The following is a 26,516-nucleotide window of genomic DNA, read 5'->3' as shown; positions in this document are numbered from 1 at the left end:
TGCATAGGGAGAATTGAGATTTAGAATGTAAAGTAAAAACTTAAAGTTTTAGTTGCATAAATAAAAATTTCATATACATTGTTTTTTTCTTTCTATAGTCAGTATTTACATTAATGTCTGTCACGTAGTAGGTACCTACTAAAATTTTATTGGAAGAGTCAAGAGACAAAAGGAAACCTGATAGTTGAATGTTCAATGTCAACAAGGTAGCCTGAGAACCTGAATTAAAAGGATTAGGATAACTTTTTCTCCATGGGAACTCTTGTAATGCATTGCTGTTTGATATTTGAGGAAGTGAATTAGTTCACTGAAAAAATTGAGAAAATGTTAAGACTTGTTTCAAGAAAAAATAGACCTCGTGTTTTAAAGTGAAGTTTTGATACTGTACTCTGGTTGAAGGAAAACACTAATAAACATTTGAGGACAAAGATAACATAAATAAAAGTGTTGTATACTCTTTAGAATAGTAGCACTAATCATGCTAATTACATTAGTAATTTAGTTTGTTAATCAATTTGTGAGTAAAAGAAAATAAGTGGTGATAAGTTTTTCATGTAGCTCAATAATTCAGAGTACAAACTCTGAATTTGGGTTCAAATCTTAGTGCTCAAACTATTAGCAGAGGTAACCTTCTTAATGTCTCTGCGAAATTTCCTAAAATTCTAATTTCTGAATTCCTAAATTTCTCCAAAAGTGGGAGTAATCATTGCACTTCCATCATAGATTTAGTTTGGAGGATTAAATGAGCTAGAATGTATAATATGTTTAAAACAATGCTTGGCACACATTAGTGCCGCATTAGTGTTTGTTTGAAAATAAATACACATGATATATTTGTAAGTGATTAAAAGAATCTCTCCCAGTGGATGTGCCACCTTCTTGTTTCTTGTTTGTTCTCCACACAGAATCACATGTTTTTATAAAGAACTGAGTTTCTACTATTTTGGATCTTGGACAAGTACCTTAGTCTTTCAACACCTCAATTTCTTGTTTTGTTTTGTTTTGTTTGTTTTATTTTAGTATTCTTGAGTTAGGTTCTGAGATGTGGTTCATTTTTTGGAAATAGTTGGATCCTTTCAGGGCTTCCTTTTACAGTTTGTTAGTTGTGACCAGAGCAGTGTTTGTTTTGTCGAAATTATTTTTGTTACTGAGACAAGACTCTTCTCAGCAGTCGTGTCTGTGCCCTGAGAATAATGAGATGGTCTACTCTGGCTGGTGGGAACAGTCAACATTTCCAGCTCGGTGTGAGGAACTGGAGCTGTTCCTTCTAGTCTTTTCAGGTGGTCTTTGCCTGACCTTTGGTATTTTCCTCACATGTATTTGTTGATCAGTACCCTGCTGAATACTCATGGCAGACCCTCTCTGGGTCCACAGAGTTCTCTCTTTGTTCAGCTCTCTTCTGTCTGGTACTCTGGCCTTTGAACTTGTGTCATCTAGGTCTCTGTATTCTGAGTTGAACCTCTTCAACCCAAGGAGAGCAGCAGGCCCTGCCTAGGTTTGCTTTCCCTGCATCACTGCCTGGACATTCTCTGAGGTTGATAGCTGGGCAATTACAGGGTTCACCTGATTTGTAGCCCATCTCCCAGGGGTCTCTGTCTTTTGTTGTTTGATGTCCTTTGTTTTGAAAGCCATTCTTTCATATATGTATTTTGTTGAATCTTTGGTTGTTTCAAGTGTGAGGTTAAATCCAGTCCTACTTACTCAATCTTGGTCTGAAGCAACAGTCCAGTTACTAGTCACTCATTAAAACTTTGCTCCCTCTTAAGTCCTACGATTTTTACTTGTCTGAGCTCTCATTGGTATCAGATAAAACAAACAAACAAACAAACAAAAAATAGTTCTTTATGAAACTTAGGCTCTGACTTTACTCATCTTTAAGTTCAAGACGCTTCATATAATTTCTGGACGACACACACTATCTGTCTTCATATTCTTCTTACTTTCTTTCCTTTTTCTGTTTCCTTTATTGGTTTGTCTTTTATTTTTCTGAAAACTGATTATCTCAGTGTCTTTATCCCGGAGATATTTATCTTCTGCTAACTTGTGCTGACACAAACATGTTTCCAAAATATGTGTTTCTTTTATAATCAAAATTAATTTGTCAGAACTTTGTTTAGCAACATTTTCGGTTAACCTGGCCAAGTCAGAAATATGCTTTCTTTGTGCTTCATCTTATTTCTCCTTTTATGGGAGCTCCTTTGTTTTCTAACTTATTAGCTTGTTTAGGTCAATTGGTAGCTTGCATTTAGTTTCAAGGTAAAGTGGGTATCTACAGTTCAAATTAATGTGGACCAGTTATAAAATACATTGTATAAATACCCTTTGATAGTGAAAGAGTTAAGAGTGTTCAGGCATACAACAATTGTTTGAACTTGCTAAGAAGGCTTAAAATTTTTATTTTTGGTAACTGAGTGACATTAATATCATAATATCTTCACACAAAAGTACTGCTGAGAAATCAGATCTCAGAGTCATGTGAGTTCTCAAGTTGCCACACTCATATTTGTTGGGTATTGTTCTTTCCTTTTTTTTTAAATCCTTTAGAACATAACCCCTTACATAAAAGCATAGAGTGGTTCTGCTGCTTTACAAAGAAGTAGATTAATTAGATTAATTATTTGTAAGGAGCAATGAAGATTTCCTGATTTTCTTCTTGATCACATTGTTTCTGTGGTTTTGCAAAGCTGAGAAAAACAAACAACAAAAAAAAATTTGTTTGATTTCCCAATTATTGTCTGATTTATGCTGCACTATTATTTAATACTTCCTTAATATTGTGGTAAACTACAACTCAAGTTTGTAATTAAGATCAGGTAAAAAGGGGGAAAAAAAAAGCTTCTTTTGTTAATACTTTCTGATAAACTTAGCTCCAGGGTTTTTTATTAAATAATCCTTTTTGATATTGTGCCAAAAGCCTCATTTCAATAATATTTGAGAGTCGAAATGAAGTAATCACTGTAAATATGTATTAGTTATTAAAGATAGAAGTGGTAAGTTAGTCTTAAAGTGCTTTAATCCCTTTGAATCAAAGTGATTTGAAAATTTTTCCTTGAATTATAAATAATGGGGAAAAATAAGGCAAGATAACGGTAGCATTCAATTATCGCCATAGTTTTTTACAACCAGACTTTGGTTAAGCTTGCTGTATCCTGAAGAGCTGAGAAGAAATGTAATGCCAGCAATAACTGGATGGCCCATTTGGTCACAATGTTTATTGAATATTTATCTGGACACTTGGCTAGATGTTTATAATCTGTTGTTTTAGACAAGGCTGTATACCTTTTTTGATTTCTGCCTTGCTGTAAGAATGTGGAATATTTTATTTGATTAGTATTTCCATATTTTCATTAAACCGTCAAGATTTTTTTTCTTCATGTTTTTCTGAGAGCATAAATGATCTTTCCTTTTTATATTTTAAAGGCAGCCAAATATTAAATAAGTAGGAAAGCACTTTAAATGTTATGTAATTCATGTTCTGAAATTATTGTACACACTCCATTCCTTAAGTTTAAAAAAATAAATCTAAGTGTGTTTTCATGTTTGAGCATAGAAACACTTATTATTAATATGAACTTTCAGATGAAAGGGTATGGAATAAAGACATAACATGACACAGTAAGAGATGTTTAACTTATTCCTTGTTGTCTCTAACGAAATGCAAATTAGAGCTAGAACGAAAGTTACTCTGTGACCTGAATGAACATAAATTTTTAAAAACTATCTTTATTCCCTTTCATTGTCTTTGGCCTCTGTACCATTATACTTCCCAGTGGTCTGCCCATCTCTCTCATTACTACCTTTAAATATTGGTCTTCCAAAAGTTTATTTTTTCCATTATCTTTTCTCTTGATATTTTTTCCTCTAGGTTCTCAAGCATTTCGGCTTATTTATGTGTTCATTCCAAACTGATTGAGTATCTATTCTGTCCTAGGAATAATAGCAAATGCTAAGAATACGAATTTTACCTCCTGGTCTCGTCCTTTTATTTAATATCTAATAAGATGACTAGAGCTCCCATTTCAGGTACTGTGGGGCATTCAACACCCTCACCTTGGAGTTTGCTTTCTTGCAATTGTTTCTTATTCTAAATTCCTGCTCTAATTGGTCTTTTTTATTTTTCAATTAAAGTTTGTTGGGAGATGGTCTTTTGATATCCAGTCACTTCCCGAGACTGCCTTGATCCATGTAGCTCTACTCTGTGTGTGGCTGTTGTCCTCTTTTTTTGATTATTAAGGCACTGTTGTGTACAGCAGATTTTACTGAGAGCCAAAGGTTAATGAAGGAAATTATTGCTCAATACAGAATAGAAAATTATTTAAATTCGTTAGTAAACTGAAAACCAAACAAAACCTTGAATTTGAAGGAAATTTCCAAATATGTGAACTGGACTTGCAAATCACACTTTGTTTGCATCTTTGGCCACCTATATTTGTAGGTGCAGCAAACTGCTGTCAATCTGAAAGTAAGTCTCATATTTCCCCCTCCTTACTCCAAAGCCACTGCATCCATCATCCCTGTCTTACACCAAATAGAGGTGCCTGTCCCTCTTCAGTGTAACCTGAATATTATGCCCTCACATTGCATGTCAAGAGCGTTTGTATGTTCAGTTGGAGACTGCAGCCTCCAGAAAACAAAGGGGCAGAGAAAAGGAGAAAATGGGCTGTAGTAATGCACTGCATCCTAGGAGGAATATTTCTAGTAAAAAAAAATTGTTGAAAGTATGATGACAGAAAGAGCACCTACATGACCACGTGACAGGGATATTAGTTTTACACACACACTCCTTTCATGTAATGCATTATAAAAATGGATATTGTGGTGTCCAAAATTCCACCTCAAGTCAGATTGCTGTTGCTATTCAGCACGCATCTCCCAGACTATACCGCCTGCCTGACTCCCACAGCCACCGTCATCTCCTCCTGAATGCTGTTAGGATATCAAAGCTATTAGGTTGGTGCAAAAGTAATTAGGGTTAAAAAAGTTAAAAACAATTGCAAAAGCTGCAATTGCTTTCGCATCAACCTAATAGCATATCCTAAATCAAATTTCCTCATCCCAGACTTGTTTCTGTTCTTGTTTTATGCTGACAGTCCTTAATCATTCACATCTGTATCTCCTCCCTTCCCATTGTCCTCATATTTTTGTTTTCCTGAACTTTTTGAATCTGCATTTTAAGAAAATGTTCCAATTCATTCTCTCTCCTGAATTCCAGTCGTTAGCCCCTTGGGGTTCTAATTTAGTTTCCAGTTATGTCCCATGCAGGGCATTGTAATAAATTTCTTACTAATTGTCCTGTCTCTATTCGTCCCTTTTATAGTATAAGCTTTTTAAAGTAGAGTGTAGAAGCATGCTTCTCTCCTGATTGAAATCCTTCAAGATTGTTTTCTTTCACACTGAATAAAGTTTCTATCTCTCTCTTCAGATATTTATTCAGTAGATTTGTCTTCTTAGATTTGTCTCTTATTTTTAATAAGAGTACTTGAGGGTGGATACTAACTTTTTATTGATTTATTTACATCTTTCACTCCTTCCAGACTCACCCAGTCACTTCTCTCTTCCTGGTTTTGCTCACACTGTTCCTTCATTCTGGAACACTACGCATTGCTTTATTCCCATAATCTGCTCAGCCACATATGTCCAAATGCATCCCATTCTTCTAGACTTAAGCCCTATGGCATCTCTTCCCAGAAATCTTCTAATAGGGCTCATATTTCTTTTCTCGGAATGCATTTAACACATTATCTGTGCTTATGTATCACTGTAATTCTGTTTTGTTATAAATGTTTGTGTCCTCTCTTTCTTACCAGACTCCGACTTAGGGCAGAAAAACTGCTTATATATAAACTGCAATGTCTAATTATTTAAAAAGTTATGAAATTGGAAAATATCAAAGATGAAGATAGTTATCAAGTGATAATTTTTAATGCCATGCCACTATTATTTTAATCTCTTTGTCAATGACACCATGTTTGTATTTATCAGAGAAGGCTAGTCTATGCTGCAATAACAAATTAACTCGCAAATCTTAGCGGCTTAACATATATCAATGGATTATTTTTGTCGCTACCACAGGTCTTCTGATGTGGATCTCAGGGGAACCTTGTCCTGCATAGTTACTCAGGACACTGGGCCAGTGAAGACACAACATCTGTAAATTTGCATGAACCAAAAAAGGAAGTACATTCATAATTCTCATGTCTATATCCAGGCTTTTGTTTAAAAGGGCACACGTGCTCTGTTCACAGTCAGTTACTGGAATTAGTCACAAGGTCCCATCCATCTGAAAAGGGGCTGGGAGAATTGGGCAGAATATGAATATTTGGTTTGCTGTCTTTAACACCCTTCCTACCAGGTTAGTTAGTGCTTACTACCTTGTACTTATAAACAGGAAATTTCTTTACACTATAAAACTATAGCTAATTATACAATTAATTACCAATTTTGAAATTAATACATTTTATACAAGGAACCATATTTCATACAGTTCAATACCATCTCCTTGTTAATAAATCAGTTGAACAACAAAAAAATCTAAAATTAAAATTGAGAGGTTTATCACTTTTTCTTATATGAATCTGAGTTGTATGTATTTATTTTCTTATCAGTTTCTTACTTGGATATTTTTTATTTATATACAGATAAATAAACCTCCAAAATTATTGTAATGTCTCTTTAGCTTAATAATAACAATATTTATCAAGTTTTATGTTTATTAATAAATAACAGTATTTATTGCTGTGTACTAGAAACATGTGCCAAGAGCATTGTACATATTATCTCCTGAAAGTTTTAGAACATATTTTCATTTTATATGTAAGGGAATGGAAACTAAGAAAGGATGATAACTTTCCAAAAATCCACAAGTAGTGTAAGGTAAAACCGGTTACATCTAACTCTAGTCTCGAAGTGACGACATGCTGTCAGGTAGACTGCTAGAGGTCCTAATTGTAACTTACTTTGCCTCTTAACTTTCAGAATTTTGTGTAACATATTTGATTTTAAGAACTGTAAAATAGATAGTTTTAGAACTTACATATAAAGTGAGAAGGAAGATTTAAGTCCTTCCAATTAAGAACTTATTCATCCGATGAGTCCCAAAGACATCAAATAATTTTAATTCATTGGCTTTCAGGGATGACAATGGAAATGTATTCATGTGGGAAAAGGCTTTTCATTAAGGGTTGCTACCTTTGCAACTATGAAGGCCAGTCAACTACAAAACAGGCTGTCATGAAAAATTAGACATTCCTGCAAATGTTCAAGAAAACACTGTTTCAACATTAGGATGCTTAATGCTTAGAGTCATTAGGTTATAGCCCTGGTGTTTTGGCAACTATTCTAGATGAGCTTTCTTGCCAACTAACAATGAAAAAGACCTGGGGATGAGGGTAAGGGGGTAGGACAGAGAGAAATGAAGATACGATCTTGAGAGAGAATTAAAGATTTTAATATTTTATTTGTAGAAGACTCTTCTTGGTTAGAAAAATACTGAGCTTCTTGAGGAGTTTGTCTTAATCAGCATATGTGTATGTAGAAACCTTGTTTTTAGATTGAAAGAAAGGAGGGCCATCCAGTGGGTGGTTTACAACGAAACCCTATTGCAGTGAAGTATGGGAAACCCTATTGCAGTGAAGTATGGAGTTCATTTATTAGAATGTGTATTAGAGCGTGCTATTTTTTTCTCTATCAAGTCAAAATACCTCCTACTTCTACACTGAGTCACTATTTTGGTTTAGTAACTATTTGCATTGTGTCTTTTTCTATATGTTCTAGTGTGCTTTTAAGATAAAAAGGGAAATTCATTATATAGCTTTTACTGGCAACAAAAATATTGTTTCCTTTTGAGCTCAAAATGAAGCTATGTAAATCAAATGCATTGAACTTACCTTCATTCTCTCATATTTAGATTAAATCACATTAGGCACTCATAGTTATGAGATTGCATTAGCACATAGTAGTTTATATATTAGTATTAAAGCACTTAAGATAGTTGCTGCATATGTGAGATTATTTGAATTTAGTATTCTGTACCTCAATTTCTTGATACTTTGTGCAATATCTTATTATATGGGCTTTTGAATTGTAATGCATTATAGAAGAATCAATCAGAGTAGGAGAACTTAATGGTTGAATGCTTTAATTACTTAAGAAAAAAATCATATTTTCTGAACATTGAAAGTTGTAAATATAGTAACCAATTATTTGCTGTGTGATCCTTTTCCTTGGGAAATTAAAAAAAAATGATTTAGTTGATATTAAAATAATCCAGAGTGCCTCTCGGGTTAAAGACCTTACAAAAATGTACACAATGCTTGGAGGGTTTTCGTATATTCATTTGTAGGAGGAAGAGGTAGAAGGTCCAAAGCTTTTATCAGATTATCAAAAAGTCCCGGGACACACAAAAATTGGGGAATTATTAAAATAATAGTTTTTTTTTTCTTTTGTTGTTAAATATAAGGTAAACTGGAATAAATGACTTAAAAGCAAAATTGACAGCAGACACACAATGTTATGGAATATTAGGACTTGAAAAGGGTACTGTGTTAGTTCGTTCAGGCTGCTATTAACAAATGACCATAGACTGTGTGTCTTAAACAGCAAACATTTGTTTTTTTATAGGTCTTGAGGCTGGAAATTCAAGATCATAGCCTCAGCAGGGTCAGTGTCTGGTGAGAGACTGCTTCCTGGAGAGCATGAAAGCTCTCTGGCGTCTCTTTCATAAGGACCCTAATCCCACTCTTGAGGCCCCATCCTCATGATTAATGACTTTGTAAAGGCCCCACCTCCTAACACTATCACTCTGAGTGTTAGGTTTCAACATGGATTTGAGGAGCACACACACAGAGGTTCAGTCCATTGCAGTACTTCAAAAAATATTTCATGTAGGAAGTGTGCTATGAACTTGAGGTTGGTGAATATTTGGAAAAGTAAAATGGAAGGAAGGGCATTTCACATCCAAAGAGCTTGAACACTTATAGGGTGTATTTTGGGGATAGCATATTATTTGATTTGTTCTACTATGAAGTATAAGAAAGGGTGAAGTGCAGCACATATTGGACAGGTAGCTTGGAGCCAGACTCATGAATTCAATCATTTAAATAATGGAGAGAATGTCAATGTGTTTTAGAATAGGAATAATGTGATACAATTTCTGCTATGAGGATTGTCTTGACAATTTTAGAAAGGGGAGCTTTCGAAACATATAAATTAGTTGGGATTTTACTGTACTGATCAAGGCAAGGATTACAGAAAGTAGAAATTGTGGGAATAGAAAGGTCTAAATTATTACATAAATTTCAAGAAAAGGAATTATCACCAGACTGGTTGAGGAAGAGGGTAATCTGAACTGGAACCTGCATATTAGTTCCATGTTTTTTGTTTTGAGGGGATTTAAATGTAGTTTAACTCACTTGTGAATATGAGTTTATAAGCATAATAGTAGCTGTATACATATATAGATGATTGCTTACATTGTTAGAACATTTAATTTGAATGAGAAGTTACTAATCAATGTATCATTTACTCAATAATTTAAGATGATTTATTATTGGATTCCATATCTGTTGGTAAAATACTGAGGTAAACTCTGGGAATGTCATTACTTACCCTGTAAGTAAAATATTTATATTAGAAACGAATCATGTGGAATACATGTCCTCGACAATAGGAACGTATGCGTGTTTGTTGTCATTACACGCTTTTTGCTAAGGAGCCCTTGAAGATATAATCCTATGTCTCATTTGCATAGACCCACCACTAGAAAAGAGCATTTTAAGGGTATACCCATATTTTCGGCAATTAACTAAGAAAATGTTCTTAATTACTTTTGTTCCAAAAAAATTGCCTCTTCCTTTTTTGGTGTTGTTATTGAGTATAAAGCAATAGTTCAAGATACCACTACTATTAAAGTTGTTAGTTGAGTTTAGAAAAAGAAGAGGACTGAATTAAGTTGTGTAGAGCAAGAGGAAACACACGCATTATATAATATATAATAAGACCCTTTTTTCCAGCTGTTATATCTGGAAAAGATGGAAGAGCTTAAGGTAATTTATGCCTACACCTATCTTCATAAGAAAGCTCTGTACAGAGAAAATTCAAAAACAAATTCAGTAAAAGATAGATTAAAATAATAAAAAAATAAACTCAACACACTGAGCCCAGAGACACTTACAATATCTTGACAGTGATAAGAAAATCAGACATAAGTATTAAAAAGAAAATTAAGAGGAATTGAATGAATCCTAAGTTAATTTGAAATAACTTGGCTCTTGTGCAAGCTATAAGACTTCTTTAAGCACCATTCATGATCTGAATGATCATGGAAAATCATCAACAATAATCACTGAGAACGTCTTGAGTTCTAATAAGAATGTAAAGAATAAAGAATGTAAAGAAGAAAAAACATGAAATAGGTTTATGCATGAGAATGTGTACTGGTAGTCAGTGTGGAGAAAGAAAATTGTTGGCATATGAAATCTAAATGGACAAATCAAGACAAGACCAAAATAAGCCATAAAAATTAAAGGGCACTTCACATTTTCTTTGTTTTGTACAGTGAAGAGGGAAAATAGTCCCATTTGAATAAAAAGTAAAGTAGATTTGAGATGGCTCAGCTTTGTGGTGGGAGAGTTTTGAAATACTGGCTGTATTCTTTACTAACCTTGGGAGTTCGTGACCTCTGTGATTGAGGTGAATGAGATTTAGACTAATATAATTATATGTTTGTCGTGTTAGGGAAAAATTAGTCTGACAATTGTTCAAGATGATTACAATAGTGTTCAAGACTATTGTAATAGTGGTCAAGACTATCACAATAGAGAGGGATTGGGTTCAAGTGAGAGTACAGCAAAGAGAGCTGGGGATCTATAGCCAAGGGGCAGGGTGAGAGGGTCAATGGATGGAAAATTACTTAAGAGGAGACACAAGGGTAGGAGATTCTGGCAAGACTGGCCTAATGGAATTCTTACTAAAGATTTGTACATCACAGAAGGTGGAGGTTGGGGGGAATGAGGAACTTGATCAGATATCAAGTGTGATCAGATACCATGAATGAGGGATCTCTCTAAACAGGGATCTCTCTTAAAACTGGACCAAACAGATCTAGGACATGGCCCAAGGATGAAGCCTAGTTGAAACGAGGGCTCAGTGGAGCCTGTCTAAAGTTTAATCAAACTGAGTCTTTGTCAGTTATGAATGTATCCGGTCCTCTTTTACAGATGAAATTACTTGTTAGCAATCATCCCAACAAGCACTGGTTGTATAATTTGCAGGCCTCAGTGCAAAAATGAAAATGTTCTGGTGTGGTCAGAGCTCTTAGGAATGAACATACCAGGTGTGGACTGGTAACCAGGGACTGTGACTTGCAGGGTCCACCATGGAGCCAGAGCAGATGCTGGAGGGACAGGCGCACAAAGCAGAACATCTTCACCCTGAGTACAGCCTCACACGTGACATCAAGAGGATAGTAGACAATGAGATTAATGCAGCAAGGTCACCAAAACAGAAGATCTCCAGTCTGCTAACTCTTGCCTACCTGGATCAGACAGCTGTGCCATCTTATCACAAGGACGTGCTGTGCTTTCAAGGAAAGGCCAACAAATCCCATTGAATTTCTAGCATCAAATGTTTAAAAAGAAAAAGGCATAATTTGAAGATCAAAACTGACTTATTAGAAAGAACACAAAAATTAAGTGGCTACACTTAATTACTCAATTAAGAGACAGCTTCATTGACATGATTTCCCCCCGTTTTGGAAGTACAGGAACCTTCAGAACAAATGGCTTATTTCTGGAATTGCAGAAAAGAACATATTTCCCTTATTTTCATTGAATCACCATTCTTATTTAATGATTGTTCTGTGCAATTTTTTTTTTCTCAGATTGTCTTTAACTTTGTTTTTAAAATGATCTTCAAAATAAACTGTTAAAATCAGAAATAAAAAGTAGCTTCAGCTTATTCCCTTTTCTTCAGAATTCATCATGACTACCTGGAATTTCTGTGATACTTTTACAAGGTGTTTCCATTGGGAGAAACCAGTGTACACAAAAACTTTCTGTATTATTTCCTACAATTCTATGTGAATCTACGATTATCTCAAAACAAAAGAAGGTTAAATTAGAAAAAGAAAATTTCTAGATAGCTACAGCAGAACATGAAACCAAGTGCTGGGCTCCTTAGGGCACGGATGTCCCATGTGACTCCACTGGATGTCCATCCATGAAGCTGACCTGGGTCCCAATTTCTTGAGAGTAGGGTCTGTGGTTCACTTACCTGCCAAAGCCTTGAATTTAAAAAAAAAAAAAAAAAAAAAAAAGAGTGTATTCAAACAGACTCAGTAGGATTAAGTTAATTTTGTGAGGGTCATTCAACATTCCAGTGACAGAATTAGGATTACAAATGAGATGGTCCTACCTAGTGGGCTTTCCAAGGCATCCTCCAAGGCTCTGGAGAGGGTGCCTATCCAGTTGGGATCCAGATGTAGCTTTAGTACTTTCTGTGGCAGAAAAAAAAACACAAAAGAGAAAAAGAGAGACATTTATATTGGAGAAACCAAAGTTGTTTGTTAATTCTTCTCTGCTTTTAGGTGAAATTATTGTTATGCTCTGTATTTTGTTACATGAATTTCATCTAGGAAATTCTATTTGTCATTTTTGGCACACAAATATTTTTTCCTAGCTTTTATGAGTATAGAGAGATTGACTTGTTTATTTTATAGAGTTAGAGATTGAAAGAGTTCCTACTTGAAGTTTGAGACATATATATTATATATATGTGTATATACATATATATGTATATATATATAATATGTATATACATATATATATATATACAAACAGAGGGTGCCAAAAAATGTATACGCATTTTAAGAAAGGAAAACTGTATTAAAATTGAAATATTCTACATATACCGATAATTCAAAAGATGAATACAAGTCACATTTGACTTCTGCAATTTTAGGAGGTGCTCAAAGTAGTTATCATCAGCATCCAGACACTTCTGATAATGGAGAACTACTGTTTGAGCAATGTTGACCAATGTGTCCATATACATTTTTTGGCACCACCAGTATATGTGTGTGTGTGTGTGTGCATATGTATTTATATATGATATAAAGAATAGTCACATAACTAGTAATTTCAAATCAAAGACAAATTTTGCATTGTTTAAAATAACATTTTTATTATTACATAAGCAAAAATTGGGGATTAAGGAAAGTCCCTTTCTGCAAAAAATGAATAATTCACATTCCTATTAAAGCATAATTAAATTAAACTATGATGATAATTCTTAGTATTTTAAAGTAAGTGTGAGATGTAGCATCATGGTAGACAAAGCTGGGCATAGAAATATAAAGAACTATGTTTATTCTTTTTCCCCATTTTATTGAGCTAGAGTTGGCATACATCACTGTAGAAGTTTAAGGCAGACAGCATAATGATTTGATTTATATATATTGTGAAATGATTACCACAATAGGTTCAGCTAACATCCATCTTCTCATACAGATATGTTTATTCTTTTTATGGCCCCTTAACATGTAATGTTGGTGAGCATCAAATACCTCACCAATGAAAAAATGTTTGATAATTGTATCTACCCTTTCCACATCACATTGGGTCTCTGTGAAGATCAAACTCAATCACATACTGCCTTTAAAATCTATAATGTAATACATATACTTTTAAATAGCATTTAAAATTTAAATTATCTTACATAATTTAATTTTAAATGTGCCTTTGAAGAATCTTTTAAATTTAGGAAATCTTGGAAACATTATCCCTCAAAAGAATTCTGTACAAAATATTGCTATTGCCTCTGAGAAACAAAGCTATTTTTCCAGAATTTTCTCAGATGTTTTACATATGCAAAACCGAAAAGAACTAAATTCTAATTTCTAGACCTGAGTATGAATGACTATGTATATAGCATATTATAAAATAATGCATTTTTAAGTAAAATATTATTTTGGCTACATGTATATTCATGAGCAAGCACTCTGTGTTATCTTAAAGCAATAAGATTAACTGGGTGTTTTTTTTAAATGATGACTTGATAACAAATGTGGAAACTACAAAACGTGGATTTTGTATGCAATGTGAGTTTATATTGTGCATTTTATTTTTGCATTTTCCAGAATCAGTAGAAAACTTGCTAATCTGTATGTGACTGTTAGAAACATCAGCTTTTTATCTCTCTGTTTTCTAAAATGGCTAGCTTGTTTTCTTGTGCTCTCACATAGTTATAATTGAGCATGTATATGAAAGATTATTCCTTCTCTTGAAAATATTTTACATGATTGAACGTGTTGGCAATGACGCATTGCAGAGGTGTGCTGGCCCTTTAATGCTCTGTTTCTGTTGTCATGGAAATAAGATTTTCAAGTAGGTTTATCAGCTCTGCTTTGCTTTTTATAGATTCTCTATCATTTTAAGTTGGTTTTGGACAAACATCTTTATCCTTTAAATAAAACACCAATCTTACCATTTATCAATGTTTTTACCAATACAATTTCTTAAAAATCTGGGGGGGGGGGTGTGTGTGGAGAATTAGGTTTTCCAGGAGTGTACATTATATATAGATGCTCAGCTCCTGGCTCTAAAAGGTAGGATTTTTCTTTTTAAATAATAATAGAAAACATAAAAGCAGGATTCAATTCCAATTTCAAGCTTTTAAAATGTATATCACATTATTATTAGTTGTATGAGTACAACCTATATAGGAAAAAATTTTAAAACATGAACAGAATCATCTAACTACTCATGTTGTTCATTCAAATTCCTAACCTTGGTCTACATTGCCTTCATGATTCATCACCCACTTACCTCTAGAATTCATTACTACAGAAAGATTTGCTGGATTTGAATAAAGGTTCTGCCACTAACTAGCTCTGTGACCTTGGGCAATTCTTACAGCTATCTCTTTCTCAATTTCTTTATCTGTAAAATTGGATTAATAACAGAATTATTGTGACAATTAACTGTTTTAATATATGTAGAGTAATTAGAACAGTAACTTTAGCCAAATAAGTGCTCCCTTAATGTTGCTTCTGCCATTATTATCTTTCACCATCTCTATCGCACTCCTGTTCATTCTTCAACCACAGCAAACCTTTGCTGCTTATGACTTTGGCCTCTAGATTTATCATTGAGTTATCAATGGCACCCTGTTTTCTCTCTCACAATACCTGAGACTGTACTTCCAGACACTTATAAAAACCTGATACTGTACTTCCTTAACATTTGTAAAATTTGGAAATTAAATATTTTATTTTATTAGTAGTTTATACCCTATCTTTCCACTTGTGAAAGGATTCAATATGCATTTGTTGAAGTATCAAATAATGGAGGAAATTCACTTAAACTGGCCAGATATTTCCCCATCTCCTAAGTCACTAAGTAGATATTTTAAAGATAGAAATGATTCCTAAATTTCGAAATGAGACCTTTCCCTATATTCCGGAGAATTTACCATGGGTTGGGTTTATTGTTACTTATGAGGAAAATCTCTTATATTCTAGAGGGAGTTGTAGCTGCTTTCTAATATCCATCACCAAATCTAGCACAATGTTCTCCCTGTTGTACTGGAGAGGATTATTTCTTCTTGATGAATCAACCTAAAGAATCTGAGGATTATTACTTTACATGTATAAGAAATTTCATTCAGATGGCTGTAGTTTAAACATGATTTACATTGCTTTCTCTTTTTAGGATTTATAATTTTAAATGACATTCTTAAAAGAGATCTGATATATTATTATTAGTTAGGGTCCTCTCCGACTTATTCAGATAAAGCGTATTCTTTGATGGCAATAGAGACATGAAACTCTTTGGAGTTAGAATAAATGAACAAGCTAAATTGAGATCAACAATGATTAATAGCTTCAAGCTATAAAGTATGGTACTGAAAAACTGTTGTTCAAGCCTGGTCTGTTTCTACAGTGAAAATGTTTAGCTGTACCTGCTATTTTATTGAAGTGCCTGTTTCTGTTCAAATCATTTGCCCATTTATTTTTTAATCATTCACGTTTGTTTTCTTAACTTTGAGTTGAAAGAGTTCTTTATGTATTCTGGACACAAGTTCATTATCTAATAATGCAAGCATTGCTCTCTGTCTGTGACTGTCTTTACTTTTTTTCTTAACAGTGTCTTTCGAAAGGAAATGTTTTTCCTTTTGATGAAGTCAAAATAATTTTCTTCCAGTTTATCATTTGTGTTTTGTTTTGCTTATTTTTCTTGCAAAGTTTCTTTTTTATTTTAATATAGTAGAACATTTTTCTTTTTCATTGCATCTGGAACATTAGTCATAGTTCCCTTACCAGACTATGAAAGAATTCATCTATGTTTACTTCTAACACTTGTGTGATTTTATTTATTTGTTTTCTTCTGATTCATTTAGAGTTCATTGCAGTGTATGCTATGAGGTGTGGATTGCACTTATCTTTTGAAATGGCTATCTCACAACAATACCATCTATTTAAAAGTCCAGCCTTTTTAGGAACCTATTAACTTGAATAACCTTAAGTAAAATATACTATCAAAATTTGATTTATTCCTGAAGACAGACATGGTATCACATATAAATTCACAATTTACTTCTTAGGAACACCATATCCTTTACTCACATCAAGTTTACCTAATGGCCAGGAAGAAGTAATAGACTAAATGGGAATAGGGATTTAGTAACCAAGTTTAATTAAATCTGTTTACAATCAGCCCTGCTTCGTTGGAGTAGATTGCTGATTCTGTTGCAGGGAACTAACATTTAGTGACATAGACAGAAAAGTTGTGACTTCCTTATTTAAGACAGTAGCATTTCATGTGAGCAAGTATGATTTTATTTCTATTTTTGTTTTTTCTGAATAAATGGAAATTTGAGTTTTCATTTCCAGAGGTAAAGAACATTATGAGAAGACCAGATTTTTTTCCGGGGTGGGCAGGGCTTTAGGTGAAGGGAGAACAGACAAGGTTCAGTTTTGGAAAGATGCCTGTGGAATACCACTTAGGTCTCTCTGGGAGACAGTTGGATCTGTGTGTCAACTTCAAGAGGGTTATTTCCTCAAATGATAGAGGAGACATGTTTCACAAATCACAGCAGTCTTTGGGCTAGGTTACAAATTAACGTTTATCTGCAGTTCATGGTACCTTTCAAGTTCAAACAAACTTACTTTCTGAAGCTTGGATGGTAATATGATGCTTATTTCTATTTTTCTATGGGAGAAATGGAATAATTTCAAATTGAATGGGAAATTCTCCTAAGTAGGTTAAGAATTGCTTTACTTTTTCTCTCAACCCCTTATCTTGGAAAACACAAGCATCACTGATGATTTAATCACGATGAGTCATTATTAGAAGAGTGTGTGTGTGGTTTAACTGACACCCATTAAATGGCTATTCTTTGCAAGGTGCTGTGCTAGGTTCTTTTGTGGAATCAAAGAATATAAGAATCTGGGTTTTGGTCTCAAAGTGCAGATAATCTTCCATTTAAGAACAGGTTTTACTTGCAAAAATTGTCCCATCACCGTGTGTTGGTCATAGGTTAAATAGCCACCCTTTACTCTTGCATAATTTTATATCTAGCCAAGTGGAAAATGCACGGTGGAGTCTCAGGGCTTATCTTCTAGCCACAAAGACAGACATGGACATAAATGACTATGTAATGAATGCTAGAGAAAATAACCAAGTACAGTTCTGTATGTGACAGAAAAGAGGGATCCTTGATTCTTACTTCTCCAGTCTCATTGGATAGCAACTCATTGCCCCATCTCATTGGATAGCAACTCCCTTGCAGTCCAGGCTGAAATCTCTGGCATCCTTCCTAATTCCTCTTTCTCACAACCCTCACAATAAACTCTTAGAAAATTCTGCCAGTATTACCTTGAAAATATTCCGAGAATTTGACCATTTCTCAATAACCTACAGATTCTCTGTTGGTTCGGTCTGTCATCCTCTCTCTCTCCTGGTTACCTCGTTTGTCCTCTCATAGTTCACCCTGTTTCTGCTCTTGCTCCCTGTAGTCTATTCACAACAGGCAGCCTGTTGTATTAGTTTCCTATTGCTGCTGTGACAAATTACCACAATTTGGCAGCTTAAAACAACACAAATTTATTATCTCAGAGTTCTGGTAGTCAGAAATCTGAAACGGGTTTCACTGGGCTAAAATCAAGGCCTCGGCCGGGTGGCTCTTCTGTAGTCATTAGGAGAGAATGTATTCCTTTGCCTGTTCCAGTTTCTAGGGATTACGTACGTTCCTGGACTCAGGGCCCCTTCCTTCATCTTCAAAACCAGCAGTGAAACATCTTCCCGCCCTGGTGCATGTATGTGTCTGTCTTTCTCTCTCTCTTACCTCTGCTTCTGTTGTCACATCTCCTTGTCTGACTCTGACCTTCCTACCCTCCTTTTATAGAGGAAGCGATTACATTGGACTCACTCAGCTATTCCAGGATAATCTTTCCACCTCAACATCTTTAACTTAGTCACACCAGCAAAATCCCTTTTGTTATATGAATTAACATATTCTTCTTACCACACTTGGTGATAAGTAAGATCAAAACAGTAAACAAGATCATATCACTCCTCAGTTCAAAATGCTCTAATAGCTCTAAACTCATTCTTAATAAAAACCAAAATACTTAAATGATGTACAAAGCCCTGAATGATATGTGCCCTGCCCTATTGTCTTTTTGACATCATAACCTACTTTCCCTTTTGCTCACTGTGCTTAAGCTATGCTGTCGTCCATGCTGTCACTGGGGCGTATTCAACCACTTCCTTGCCTTAAGACCTTTGCACTGTCTCTTTTCTCTGCCCAGAATCCTCCCAAATAGCAACACAGCCAACTCTTTCCCTTCCTTCAAGTCATCGCTTAAACTCAGGTTCTGAACTCTGCCTTCCCTGGAAAGCCTGTCTAAAAATTCAATGTATTATTCTGGAAATTTCATATTTCTCTCCTACTTTTTGATATTCATCTCCTTAGAATTTAACTATCATATATCCTCCAACACAGTTTATTTACTAAATTGTTCTTGTTTGTCTCTTGACCTCTGTACCAAAAGGGTATATTTTGTCTTTTTCATTTACTTTTCACCCTCCATTGCTTAAAAGACTTCCTGCCATGCAGTGGACCTCAAAGATATTAGATGAGGTGCCGGCCTGGTGGCTCAGGGGGTTAGAGCTCCGTGCTCCTCACTCCGAAGGCTGCCGGGTTCGATTCCCACATGGGCCAGTGGGCTCTCAACCACAAGGTTGCCAGTTAGATTCCTCGAGTCCTGCAAGGGATGGTGGGCTGCGCCCCCTGCAACTAGCAAGGGCAACTGGACCTGGAGCTGAGCTGCGCCCTCCACAACTAAGACTGAAAGAACAACAACTTGAAGCTGAATGGCACCCTCCACAACTAAGATTGAAAGGACAACTTGACTTGGAAATAAGTCCTGGAAGTACACACTGTTCCCCCATAAAGTCCTGTTTCTCTTCCCCAATTAAAAAAAAAATCTTTTAAAAAAAGGATATTAGATGAATAAAATAACAAATGACATCTGAAACTAATAACAAAAAGAAAGGAAGGAAGGAAGGAAGGAAGGAAGGAAGGAAGGAAGGAAGGAAGGAAGGAAGGAAGGAAAGAACAAAGGAAGAAATGGGTGCTGTGGACAGAAGAAAATGGAACTGAGCTAGAAGACTCAGTAGGCCTGTTGTATTGAGAGAAGTGTAGTCCAGGTTGAGAGAAGTGTAGTCCAGTTATTGATATTCCCTGACACGCTACGCCCTCTGTGAGTAAAGGCACAGAGGGTATGGAGTGTTCAGGGAAAGCTGGTGTGATTGGAGCATGATGTGGCAGAGAAAATTATCTATTCACCAAAGATTCATGCTCTCCCTTTAAAATATGGAGCTATTGCTGGGAAGTGACTGTCCAGCAGGACGATACTTCCTAGTCCCCTTTACTGGTAGGTAGAGCATATGGCAGAGTTCTAGTCAATGGAATGTCAGTAGACTCAAGGGCATCCCTTCCAGGACAAGCCCTTAAAAGTTTCCCACATTCTATACCTTCTATGCTCTTTTGTCTTTCTGACTTTTGGATAGGAGACAACTCCCAAGGAAACAACAGAAGCCACATGTTAAAGATGGAAGAGCTAATGTCAACTGAAGGCTTGTATGAGGATAGTTCTTCCAGACATTCCACATAGCCTGCTCTGTAACACAAGGAAGAAGTATGCTTCTATGACAATTGAGTCATTTGACATTTTTACATTTAAAGATCTATTTATTACAACAATGAGCTTATCCTAAATAATATACATATTATGTGGGAATGGTAAATAAATAAATTTGGGCTAAATAAATTTTGAAAGTTAGTTGTAACTAAATAATTTTGGAAAGTTAATAAAATTAAAAATAATTTCTTACAACAAAAGCAATAATTGTAGAAAAATTAGAAAAGACAGATAATCATAAGGAAGAGAAATAAATTCATAATCCTATCATATATTTCTATTTCTGTTAATACTTAGTTTCTGTCAATACTTTGCCTATCTATGTATCTTTCTCTCTTTGTTATAAGAATAGGATTAAACAGCAACTGTGTTTCATAACATTTTTATATGTCAGCACTTTTCTACTTAGTAAATGTTCTGCAGACCCTATTTTTTAAATAACCCCCAATATAACTTCTTTATATAGTCTTAGGTGTCTATGTAGGTTTCTTTGGGCATGCTGAAATGAACAGTGGTCCTCTTAGAGGAATAGTGGAGATTGGGAATGGAGAGGGGCAAAGAGGAGTATTAATTTTAAACATATTTTTTTACACTGTATTGTGTTCAGAAGCAACACTGAGATTCGTCCCAAGTTTTCTGATTCAAGAGGTATACAATAAGTTCTGGGATCTGTATTTCCCTAATGGCTTCTCAGGTGATTCAGATACAAAGCCAGGTTTAGAAGATGATCTCTGGTTCCCCAAGACACTGTATTGCAGGGAGTAAGTTAACAAGAATAAGTACCTGTTCATCATGAGATAATATTTGCGTTTCCTAGTCACTTAAGTGGGTTTTAGTCCATGATGTTTTCATGTGCTATTTATATATCCATATGTTCCTAAGGGGAAACATTATAGCAGTGGTATTCCAGGATAAAGGACCTGGGAGATGTAGTCCTAGTGGGCATTTCTGAACTGGCAATTTGTAGGAAACACCCGAGAAAACAAGATACAGTTCTACAGCACCGTCTTCCCAATACCAACACGAACACACAATGGAATCTTGTGGTGAGGGCAGGCAGACCCATAGGACACATAAGGGAATGAAAGAGTAGAGCAGAATAGTAAGTGAGGGTTAGAACAGGGAAGAGAGCAGGTGCTATGCGGCCCAGTCCTGGGCTCCTGACCCAGTTTGGAGTTTTCAGGGAAGACTGAAAGAGTTCAGTTGACATGCAGTCAACCAAATGATAGTTGTGCTTCTTTATTCTTCTGTCTTGTGGGAGATGTGTGATGCAAAAGATTCATGACAGCTTCAATAAAATGAAGAAAGGATGTGCTTTTGTTTGGTAATAGTAGTGATGATAGTGATAATTGTAATATTGATTATAATGATCATTTTTATGATTGAGGATCTCTCAGCTCTGGTCCGTGTAAACTTCTAAACAGTTTTTTTTTTTTTTTCTTTAAAAAAAAATCTTGTTTAAGGGAAGAGTGCACAAGCGAGAAAGTGCTGAGAGTTTAATTCACTCCGTTAAGGATTAGAAATATAATGGAGACTTTGTATATGTACTCAGCCATGTGAGTTTAGAGTACACATTCAATACAAAAGGAGTCAGGAAGGGAAAAACTGGGAAGGTCAGAGATGCAAACCCCAGTGGTGACTGTGCTAGCAGACGGAGCCCTTGAGTAGGAGGACTGAGAATTCGGCACCATTTCTCACTTTTTAAAGATTTTTGTAACCACCCAAGCAAACAAACAAGCCAAGAATAAAACAAACTGAAAAATGTAGTTGAGCAATCCTTAGGGATGGTGGAGTCTTTGTCTTTTTGCTGAAGCATATTATTTCCCTTCCCCCACACTGGGCTGGAAGCCAGAATGGAGGCGTTGGGACATTCTATAGCTGATTTCATTTTGCTTTGTGAAAACCAGGCCATCATTTTCAGATTAAAGGCCTGACAAACAAATATTCTAGTAGTAAATCTTAACACATCTCTCTCGGTTGGGTAGTCAACAACCACTTTGGGGGTACTAAGTGTCCTCTTCCTTCTGAAGTTGCTGTGGGTGTCATTCTCTTACCTGGCGCTGTAGCTACCCTGTAGAACTGGCTTTTTCCAAAATGCACCAGCTCAGACACTTGGCATTACAGCATTTCTCTGGAAGGACCTGGGAGACTCCTAGCCCATTTTTTTCATTTATAATTCTAAAAACGGTGGTCCTAAATCTTACCGGCCCAAGTAAGGGCTTAGTAAAGCTGAGTTTTTTTCCCTGCTCTCTCCTCGCTCAGACTTGGCAACTGTTGGTTGGTTTTATGTGCTGGGTATTGCTGGTTTTAGGTGCTCACTAGGGACAAAAACTAATTTGAGGCTGGTGGTGAGGGAGAAAAGTTCAGATGGTCACAGTGAATCACAGTTTCTACTGTGAGTCATTCCGTTCTCCGGTCACACTGCGTCAATTCTCCGTCCGTTAATTTCCTTATTTGTTAAATGGGAAAATAATATATCTTAGTTTCTCTACTGGGAACAATGTGATGCGGAATTAGACTTGACTGAAAATATTTATGTTTGCATCTTCATACCTTGCTTTATTCCAAAAAAGATATCTGTTGGTTAGGAAGAAATAAGCATGAAGGATTAAAGATTGTTTTATGAGCTGGATTAAGGATGTGGTAGAGACTTAAAAACAAAGCAAACAAACAGCATTATATTGAGTCTCTGCATTTCACTGTCACACTGCACATCTTCAGAAAGCAAAACACCAGAATAGCAAAGATAAGCCATTGAATATGAGTAGAAGAAACAAGAGCAATATGCTGTCCAGGACTGTAATCGAGCATGTATCTAATCTGGGTTTTGACCTCCATGCTGGAAGATTGCACTTGGCCTTGTTTTCTTCTATGCTAGGTTGACTCTTTACTTAGTTTTCTGTATGATGCTGAGAAGGCCAGTGTGACCTCACACGCTGTTAGGTTTTGAAGTCTGCTGCTAATGTTGCCTGCTTCTTGATCTTCTCTCCGATGAGCTGATCTACTCTGTTTTCTCTCTGTCTCTGATGGTTTCTTTTTGATATCGGTCTAGTGGTGCTTAATGACGGTAAGAGTTAATGTACCGTATATGTTACACATCCTACTGAATTAGGTTTTTGAGGTGGGAATCTATTTCTTAGCAACCTTTTTAAAAAATCCTTTGCAGTCCCTAGCAGAGTGCCTTGTACTGGGTATTAATACTAATTGAAAAAATTTAACTTATCAATATTAATGCAGTTCTCCAATGGTCTGTAAGTATTCTTCTGCTCATACAGATTTCTGTGGTGGTTGCCTGGGAGTAGGGGCTGCAAAGGGTTCAGCAGAACTGCTTGTCATGCTCTCTTTTTCACTTTCTATAATTTTTGCTACCAACTCTCTGCCTTTTTCACTGGCTCACATTCTTATTCATTATATCTTCTTTCTTTAATTTCCTCCCTAGGAGTCTTTATCTATTCTAATAGTTTTAACCAGAATTTCTTGCTGATGATATTTTTGCCTTTTTGTTGAAAGCCTATCCAGAGAAGACATTTATCATTGCCTGCCCAGCTCCTCCTATCTTTTGGGAACAGAATCTTTGTATCTTTGCATGTATTGGAGTAAATGATTCTCCCAATAAATTTTCCTACCAGTCAGAATAATCCTTCCTTCTGGTGTTGCTTTAAGGTATGAACATTGAGGCCATGTGCTGTTGTCAACCATGTTTCCTGCTGGGGGGAAGAGTCTAGAATAGAGACAACCGCATTACATGGCAGAAATAAAGGTTGGAAACCTTCCTTCTTATCTTTTTGGGTGAAGGCAGGCATTTTGTGATGAGGCACACCCTGTCAAGACCTGTCATCTTTGTAAATGTATGCCTGAAACACCCCTTTGGTTTTAAACTTGTTGGAGTTGGCTTTCTATCTCTTGCACCAACAGAGCCTCGAAGAATACACCAGGTAAATATAATATTTACATGTTAATAAATAAAAACGCTTGTATCATTTTTGGAGACAGGAAAATAGAGATCAAAATATAAAATCATCTAATTTCTGTCATGTATGTAAAAATATTATAGGAAAATAAAATAATACCCAGGTTAATGTTTCCTTCCTATTGTTCCAGCTGTCATTCCTTCTGCCAGAGCCTAAGACTTCTAAGTCCTTGGAAGGCAGATATGCTTTATTAATTTCTGTGTGTTAGTATACCTAGCACAATTTCAGATACCTAATAAGAACTTTACTAATAATTTTGAAATGAAATAATATGTTAAAATCCTTGGAATAGCCAGGATATTTTTTAGACATTCGTTACATTATTTACTACACCATTTTGTTTTATACTCCTTGTATTTATAAAGAAAAAAATAGTATTAAACTTCCATTTTACTTTCAGATAATTTATTGAAAAGGGAAAAAAACTATCTTCTTACCATGTTTCCCCGAAAATAAGACCTAGCTAGACAATCAGCTCTAATGCGTCTTTCGGAGCAAAAATTAATGTAAGACCCGGTCTTATTTTACTATAATATAAGACCGGGTAATATCATTTCATATCATATCATATCATATCATATCATATCATATCATATCATATCATATCATATCATATCATATCATCATCATATCATATCATGTCATACCGGGTATTATATTAATTTTTGCTCCAAAAGACACATTAGAGCTGATGGTCCGGCTAGGTTTTATTTTCGGGGAAACAGAGTATTTAGTTGGGGTTAAGGTTTAAATCTCAAATACCTGAGAGAAGTCAAGATTTAAAATATTTCTCGAGTCAGTTGGCCAAAGAATAATATTTTTTGTTTGTTTGTGAGTTGTGGAATCCTTTGAGAAAGAGATTAGAGAGCCAGGATTTTAAGAAACAAACAAAAATGGAAGACAAGGAACTGACAATAGAGGAAAGATCCAGGGAGCACTGAGCTAGAGAAATCTATGTCTAGTATCATTGAGGTACTTTCAATGTTGAAAAATCATCTAAAATTAAGATGGTAAATTGGCTCTTAAATTCAGAAATCAAAAGTTCCATTCATGACTTTTGAGAGTAATAGAAGAAAGTGAAGTGAATGGAAATCAAATTGCAGGGGACCTTCTAGGGGATGGAGGGGGTGGAATTTATTAATGTAAATTCATTAATACATGAATTTATTTTGCAAAACAGAGAAAGATGTTATGTTCCTGACATAGAGCCTATCAGTGGACTATTTTCAATTTCATGTTGAGGAATTTGTATTTGATTCACTGGGGCGTAGGTCTGTTTAAAATAAATTACTCTCTACAGTCAGTCATAAAGTAATTTAGACTCTGGGAATGCAAGCTTGGTGCTTTGAGCTTTTGTTTAAAAAAAAATGTGCCAAAGGAGGTAATGTTACAATAAACAGAGCAGCCATTCACAGGCACCTTCGGTTTTGACTAATAATTTATTCTTGTTCTTTTTTGGTGTCTTCAGGCCTAAGTATGTAATTTATTAGATTCAAATATCATTTTGTTTCTATCCATTGGGTATAATTTATCCAGAGTGTAGCTCTATAGGGATTCACAGTAATTAAATAAAGGGCATTTCTTTCAACCACTCTATGTGTTTTGATAAAACTCTAGCCTTAATTACTACTTGACAAGAAAAGGGCAAGTAGAAATAGATGCTATATTATTTCCAATGTAAAGGAATTCTTGTGTAAGTTTTTTTTTTTTTTTTTAATATAGATGAATAAGTGTGATAAGTGAATCTAACGGGCTCAGCTATTTGGATTCATTTTCCAGTTCAGGTTATGAGTAAAAATCGCCAAACTAAATAGGAAGGTATTAAGCGCACTATTTTCTTAGCCCAGTTAGCCAAGGACAAATGTGTTACAGACAGAAATAAGTCAGCAAATATAAGTAACAAATCAATGGAGAAATAAATCAGAAATAGTAAAGATTGTATGTGAAGCTGAACAAATACAATGAGGAAAATAAGTAAGCACATCATGGCGGCATGCATGGATTACAAATATAGTAAGAGCCCTCTGTTTTATGTATATGCTGTTTCTTCTAAATGGAGGAAGAGTGTGGACTCTGCAGACAGACTGACTGCTTTGAATCTCAACTCTCACACTCCTTAGCTGTGTGATCTTAGTAAAATCACTTAAATCCTTGTGCCTCAACATGTTTCAACATGTATGAAATGGGGGTTATAATAGTACCACCTCACAAAGTTGTGAAGATTAAATGGTATAATATATGTAATGCTATTAGAACAGTACATGGCACATCACAAGGGGTTATCTGAACATTAGCTATTATTATTGTTATTACCATTATTATTATATATTATATGCACTATG

At 35.2% G+C, this 26,516-nt stretch overlaps 1 protein-coding gene and 1 pseudogene across 2 annotated transcripts in view; both read left to right on the top strand.

Moving 5' to 3' along the window:
* The window catches only part of GPM6A (glycoprotein M6A), a 237,866-nt gene that overhangs the window by 77,274 nt on the left and 134,076 nt on the right, over nucleotides 1-26,516 (top strand). The gene's annotated exons all lie outside the window — the stretch shown is intronic.
* LOC148755093 (protein dpy-30 homolog pseudogene) lies at nucleotides 8,616-14,486 on the top strand (annotated as a pseudogene). The gene is made up of 2 exons (XR_016019330.1): nucleotides 8,616-8,658; nucleotides 11,367-14,486. The product of XR_016019330.1 is annotated as a protein dpy-30 homolog pseudogene (transcript).

This window comes from Rhinolophus sinicus, chromosome 16 (genome assembly GCF_057876585.1).
Source record: "Rhinolophus sinicus isolate RSI-liver-muscle chromosome 16, RSI-T2T, whole genome shotgun sequence".
In the NCBI taxonomy this organism is placed as follows: Eukaryota; Metazoa; Chordata; class Mammalia; order Chiroptera; family Rhinolophidae; genus Rhinolophus; species Rhinolophus sinicus.
This window is presented reverse-complemented; position numbering and strand designations above follow the sequence as displayed.